This window comes from Giraffa tippelskirchi, chromosome 5 (assembly GCF_054371585.1).
Source record: "Giraffa tippelskirchi isolate mGirTip1 chromosome 5, T2T-mGirTip1v1.2.pri, whole genome shotgun sequence".
Lineage (NCBI taxonomy): Eukaryota > Metazoa > Chordata > Mammalia > Artiodactyla > Giraffidae > Giraffa > Giraffa tippelskirchi.
In genome coordinates, this window is record NC_137279.1 from 132,675,593 (window position 1) to 132,682,908 (window position 7,316).

Sequence of the window (7,316 nt, forward strand, 5' to 3'; positions counted from 1 at the left end):
GGAAATAATTTTTCAGATCTTTCTTTTATGGATATTGTTTGGGGTTTTAGCTGCAAGGATATTAGTTTATTTGCAACTGGGCAAAGAAGATAATCTCCAGGTTGCAGGTTTTCTTTCAAAGAAAAAGAATACCTTCATTGTTGTTTTTATTTTTAAATGGTATGAGGGCTTCTCAGGTGGCAGTAGTGGTAAAGAACTTGCCTGCCAATGCAAGAGACATAATAGACATGGGTGTGATCCCTGGGTTGGGAAGATCCCCTGGAAGTGGGCATGGCAACCCACTCCAGTATTCTTGACTGGAGAATTCCATGGATAGCCTGGGTTGGGGAGGTGGATTGCAGGTTACAATGCATACGGTTGCAAAGAGTTGGACAAGACTGAGCAACTTAGCACTCAAGGATGCGGAAAGAATACAGGATACTCAGAAAGAAAAGCATATTTGTTTTTCCATGGATATCCTATAGGAATGAAAACAGAATACACAAAAGCTTTATGAAATAAAATTTTGGATTAATTGATAGTTATAGTTATAGAACCCACCAAAACATCCTCACCAATCTTTCTGTGGCCTTTAGAGACTGATTTTTCCCAAGAGCTAATACTTCAGCTTTAGGTGGGAAGCTGTGATGAACATTTCAGTGAGAAAATATGTGTCTGAATTAGAGCATCTGCTTTCATTACTTAGCTTTCAAGAGGACATTGCAAGTCAAGGAAATGAGTGGGTTTTATGCTGGAAAGAATCCAGGGAAAACTAGATCTTCTTAAGAAGACAAAGGAAGAGCAGATTTCAACAGCTCTGAGGAGGGAGCTGTGGGTGACACTGAGTGGGCTGATGGATAGCTGTGTTGGTCTAGGGACAGTGCATTCTCCCTCAACAGCATGAAGGTTTGTTCAAGGTTTCGGGTTAACCCATTTAAAATCATCCTATTAAAATACTCCAAAACCAGGTACACTAAGAGAAAGCCTTTGCCTCAGATAGCTGTGTGCTTAATATGGTTTGCCTGGAAAGGACTCTGCATGATATTTTAAAAAGCCTGGAAGGAAGAGCATAGTGGGAACATGGAGAACAAAAAGGAACTGGACTCCAGTTTGGATTTGCAGATAAAGCCCATGAAATGGTCTCTGAATAACGTAACTAGATCTCAGTGTCAAGTGATTTCATTAACGATTCACTAACCATCTACATTCAGAAAGAGAGAAGGGGATTTACCTGCTATTCAAACAGTCTGTATATTTCTGTAGCTTGAAAAATGAAATGTAAGACAGGGCAGTGATGATGAATGGAGTATTTCTTAATACACATATAAAAATCTGTCACAGCAGCAGAGACAGTCTGGCTGGTTTCTGTCCTCTTTATTCAGGGGTTAAGGCTAAGGAGGTAAGTGTGGAGTGGAGTGAGAAAGAGGGAGAATTGGACTCCCTCGGCTAAGCCAGAGAAAAAGGCTTGTTTTGTTTGGTTTTTTCATCAAATGGGACCTCACATTGTCAGTTGTTTCTCATATTAGCTAAAGGCAGGGTCCTCTTTGGACATAACTTCTGTCCCTATGTATCTCTGAATGTTTAGCCAGCAGCATCTACACAGCCAGGTTTAGGTCTTCTAGCTTTCTGTTTACTGTTTCCTACAAAAAAAGTTCAAAACTCAAAATCTGTCATCATGGCTTTGTTGTTGTTGTGTAGTTTCTAAGTTGTGTCTGACTCCTTTGTGACCCCATGGACTGTAGTCCGTCAGGTTCCTCTGTCCATGGGATCCTCCAGGCAAGAATACTGGAGTGAGTTGCCACTCCCTTCTCCAGGGGATCTTTTCAACCAAGGGATGGAACATACGTCTCCTCCATTGGCAGGTAGATTCTTTACTGCTGAGCCAACCAGCATGGCTGCCACAAGGCTAATGTACACAGTGGACACAGTGGAGTTCAAGGGTCTTTCATTCCCATTTTACTTGATCTTCCTTCATGATTAGACCTTCCTATCACCCCCTTTAGGGAGCCCAATCCCAGCCATCCTTCCCTGACATACCTCATTCCTCAACCATCCTCTTCTTGGCCTCATTTAAATGTGTAAGTCTACGGCGTATGTTCTCAGTACTTTGTTAGCTTTATTTAATCTTATAAATATAAGTAACATGCTGTTAACTGAAAAAGGTTTTTAGATAACTTTTGCCTTTTGATGGAAGTTTTCATTTACATGGGCCAAGAGACACTGTGCTAAGACCAGTGGGACAGGAGCATCCTTTGTTTTCCTTCGCACCATAAATTTAACTACTTTGTCTATGAGGAGCTTCGGTCTATCCATGAGATTACATAAGGACCACAAACCAGTGCCTTCCTTTGAAAAAAAAAAAAGGTGAAATAAATATCAGTCTTTAGCACATCCTCCAAAATAATACACTTTCAGAATCTGGGGCTTATGCAAACCTTGTATTCAGTTTAACGGAAAAGTGTGTTATTCACTCAGTCATGTCCAGCTCTTCATGACCCGTTGGACTGTAGCCCACCAGACTCCTCTGTCCATGGGATTCTTCAGACAGGAATACTGGAGTCGGTTGCCATTTCCTTCTCCTGGATATCTTGACCTGACCCAGAGATCGAACTTGCATCTCCGCTCCTGTACTTCAGGCGGATTCTTTACCACTGAGCCACTGGGGAAGCCAAGACTTAATGGAAATTGAATAGTAAATCTAAGTAAAATTACCTTGTAAGGTATTCAGCTTTACAAAAAATGTGGACTTCTCTTGACTTCTTCATGTTCTTGGCATTTTATTTTACTTTTTTTGTGGATCTACTTTTGAAGATCCTCTGTGTATTTGTTATAGATAAACACATTCTTTGGTAAGCTTGACTTGAGAGAAACTCTGTGCAAAAAGCTTTGTTTCATGGGGGAGGGAGTGTACAAATTTTCCAATAAATTTGCAAAATGCTATAGATTTTGAAGATTTGCAATGTGCATCATGGGAGTAAAGCTCGGAGAAGTCCTGTATTGAAAAATCCTGTTTGAACTTGTTTAATTCAGCATTTCCTCAATGTATATTTCTTTCATGCACAACATTCTGGGGAACTTGTTTTCCAGTTAGCACAATAGTGAGGGATGGGGTGTGGCATGATGCTGTAGACATCTGCTTGTACTCTAATTACTGTAGTAGAAAAGGAGGGAGAAAATGTTGTGTTGCAAGCTAATGTGGGCAGCAACAGTAAACACACTCATTTTTAAAATCCATTCATTTATGCATTAAGAATTTACTAAATGCCAACCATGTAAACCAGACTGAATCAGGAATTTGGATGCTCTTCTCAGAAAACCTGATCCTTTTCTAGAGATGTTTGTAGAATGTTAGGAAACACTGACATAGTAAAGGTACTCTCGCCTGCACCCTCGTGATTAAGTAAGTGATCAGTGATGAGAATTCTCTTCCAATGGTTGAGTCTTGACTCTTGGGATTTGCAGGGAGTACTTGGTGTTGATGCTACCACCTCATATAAGCCACATTCTGTGCAGACATCCAGACTCAATAAACAAAGCAAAACAAAAACAAAAAACCAGTAGAGAGCATCTTGTTTTATTAAAATCTTGTGCTAGAAGTAGTATTTTCTTTCTCTGACACTGAGGAGAGAGAATAGGACTTGGACCCAGAGGACTTCAGTCTGAATCTGCCTCCTTCATTCAGAGCCTTGTGGTTGGATACACCCCTGACATTGCTGAGGCACAGACACTGAGGATTCAGTTATTAAAATTTTCCTAGAGTGAATCTGGGAGGATCCTGGGAGGATCTAATGAAAACAGTGGCGTTCTTTGTAAGGTGTAAAATTCTATAGAAATGTTAGGTATGGTTCCTATTATTCTTGGACTAATAAAAATAATCAATATATGAATCATTGCCTAAAATACTTTCCATTTACATTTGTCCCTTAATCTTTACAACAAGCCTAAGTGTTAAATAACATAATTATTCCATTTTACAGATGATAAAACTGAGGCTTCAGAATTTAAATTATAGCTTGAAGTGAAACAGCTATGACTCTTCAGTGTGCTAGATCTTTGCTAAGTTCAGCAACTTTGGAATGAATTCTTTTATTCAACAAATATTATTAAGTTTACATTTACTGTGTGCTGTGCATTGTTTCTTGGCTTCCCAGGTGGCTCAGAGGTAAAGAATCAGCCTGCCAATGCAGAAAACAGGACACATGGGTTCAATCTGTGGGTTGGGAAGATCCCCTAGAGAAGGAAATGGCAACCTACTCCAGTATTCTTGCCTGGGAAATCCCATGGACAGAGGAGCCTGGCAGGCTACAGTCCATGGAATTTCAAAGAGTTGGACATGAGTGAGCGAGTAAACAGCAACAGTAACACAACATGAATTGTTTCAAGTTCTAAGTAAATGGTAATGAATAAAATGGACTAAAGTTTCTGCCCTTGTGAAGTTTACATTCTAGTAAGGGAGAGAGACAATAAACACAGTAAACATGTAAACTCTGTAGAATGTTAGGAAATGATGAGTGCTGTGGAGGACAAACAGAATAGGACAAGGTGAATAGGTGAGAGGAGGCACAAGATAATTTTAAATAGGTTGGACAGGGTTGCCTGTTGAGATAGTGACTTTTGAGCAAAAATTTGAAGAAGGTGAGAGAATGAGTCATGTGATGTCAGAGGAAAGAGTGCTCTGGTCAGAGGGCACAAATAGTGCAAATGTCCTGAGTTGTGAGTATGTTGGGCATGTTTGAGAAGTGTGTGTTAAAGTGGGACTGGAGTAAAGTGAGCAGGGGAGGGTAAGAAGTAGACTGGAGAGGCCAGATTGTATAGGTCTGTAGACCATTGCCAGGGCTCAGGGTTGCTATTTGTAGAATGGGAGATGTGGAGGAGACTGAATAGAGAAGTCTCATGACCTGGTGTATATTTTAAAAGGATCACTGGCCATTTTGTTGAGAATATACTTTAGGGGCTAAAGGTGGGTGTAGAGACATCAAAAACTGCTCATTCCTGGTACAGAATGAAGTGAATTAGAACATGCTTCCAAATCTCATTTGGTGTACATTAAACTCGGTTAGTTCATTTTCCATATAGCAAAATGAGTAAGCTGGGGAGGCCTGTTTGAACACCTATTTATCTTGGCCAAATATTTTCTTCTCCCATCTAGAAGTCATTTGTTTGGCCATGTTGGTGCTATAACCAAAATGAGTTTTTCTATAATAGTGACATAAATCCTGAAATTCCAATAGAAGATTGGATTAAATAGGATTTTTTTTTTTCTTTTGGTGGGTGGTATATTCCAACTGTGTGTGTGTGTGTGCGCGCACACGCGTACATGTACTCAGTCATGTTTGACTCTTTACGGCCTCATGGACTGTGTCCCTCCAGGCTTCTCCATGGAATTTTACAGGCAAGAACACTGGAGTGGGTTGCCACTGCCTACTTCAAGGTATCTTCCCAACCCAGGAATTGAACCCATGTCTCTTGCATCTCCTGCATTGGTAGATGGGTTCTTTACCATTAGCCCTGCCTGGGAAGTCCTGTTCCAACTACTTCTTATAAAAGCCAGTTTTATTTCCAGTATAGATTGAGTAGTGATTTGAGAACACCATCTATCCCTCTTCTGACTGAAGACAGAATATAGGTTAATAGTGAAATATCATTAGCAGTCATTTTCTACTACGTATAACAGGATCAGAGCCATGATCTTTTGAAAGCAAGGCTTTGAAAACTGACACAATGGGAATCTAAATTCATTGTGTATTTGATATTATTATCTAGTCTCTAGACTTCAGATCTGTACAACTGAGCCTTAGATGAGGAATTTGATGCTGTTGTTCTTATTGAACTGATAGGATTGGAAATTGCATAAACTATAGTAAGCTTCTCTATGGATATTCGAGTAACTTTATGGACCATGCTTGGGTTAATATTAGGATAGAAATGCCATTAGAGCAGAATACTATTTATCCACTGGTGACATGCTTTAGTGATACTGGAAAAGTTATACAAATAATGAGGACTTTTGTAGTTTTAGCTCATTCCCCTATTAAGATTTGTAGGGGTTTTATATGGCAGAAAGCGAAGAAGTACTAAAGAGCCTCTTGATGAAAGTGAAAGAGGAGAGTGAAAAAGTTGGCTTAAAGCTCAACGTTCAGAAAACTAAGATCATGGCATCTGGTCCCATCACTTCGTGGGAAATAGATGGGGAAACAGTGGAAACAGTGTCAGACTTTATTTTTTTGGGCTCCAAAAATCACTGCTGATGGTGATTGCAGCCATGAAATTAAAAGACACTTACTCCTTGGAAGGAAGGTTATGACCAACCTAGATAGCATATTAAAAAGCAGAAACATTACTTTGCCAACAAAGGTCCATCTAGTCAAGGCTATGGATTTTCCAGTGGTCATGTATGGATGTGAGAGTTGGATGGTGAAGAAAGCTGAGTGCTGAAGAATTGATGCTTTTGAACTGTGGTGTTGGAGAAGACTCTTGAGAGTCCCTTGGACTGCAAGAGGATCCAACCAGTCCATCCTAAAGGAGATCAGTCCTGGGTGTTCATTGGAAGGACTGATGTTGAAGCTGAAACTCCAATACTTTGGCCACCTCATGTGAAGAATTGACTCATTGGAAAAGACCCTAATGCTGGGAAGGATTGGGGGCAAGAGAAGGGGATGACAGAGGATGAGATGGTTGGATGGCATCACCAACTTGATGGACATGGGTTTGGGTAAACTCCGGGAGTTGGTGATGGACAGGGAGGCCTGGCGTGCTGCGATTCATGGGGTCACAAAGAGTCAGACACGACTGAACGACTGAACTGAGCTTATATGGAATGTATGATCCTCTCATTCACCCTCAGTGAATGACTCAGCTCCCTTTAACCTACCTAGAGACACACTCGATAAGGCATATTGTTAATGGAATGTGACTGCCTTGTTTTCTTTCAAAATGCAGTACAGTTACTTTGGAATTACAACTCTACTGTGTGACCAAGAAGTACCCTCAGTTGAAATACAGATTGCACAGGTTATTAGAAATGTGAATTATATTTTCGTTACTTACTCAAGAGATCATGATTGGGAGGAGAAGTGGAGCAAAGAGGAGACTATTCAAGAAAATATTAGATTAATCTGAGGTTCTTCTTCTTCATATCTGATATGTCTTTTGCCAAGAATTGGCCAAAAGCCTTTATGGAAGATGTACTCAGACAGTGACAGTCAATCACCTGTTAAAAATACCTCTGATGTTTGCCCCAACGGCATGTACACTACAAAATTTGAACCAAACAGAGAAGACTAGCATGGTCCCTATGCAAAGATAACATGCAAATTCCTGAAGCACTTCCTATTTTT

At 40.2% G+C, this 7,316-nt stretch overlaps 1 non-coding gene across 1 annotated transcript; it reads left to right on the forward strand.

The window, feature by feature from the left end:
- The first annotated feature begins 7,209 nt into the window (after window positions 1–7,209).
- On the forward strand, window positions 7,210–7,316 carry LOC145508072 (U6 spliceosomal RNA). The gene has a single exon (XR_014055339.1). It is a non-coding gene; the product is annotated as a U6 spliceosomal RNA (small nuclear RNA).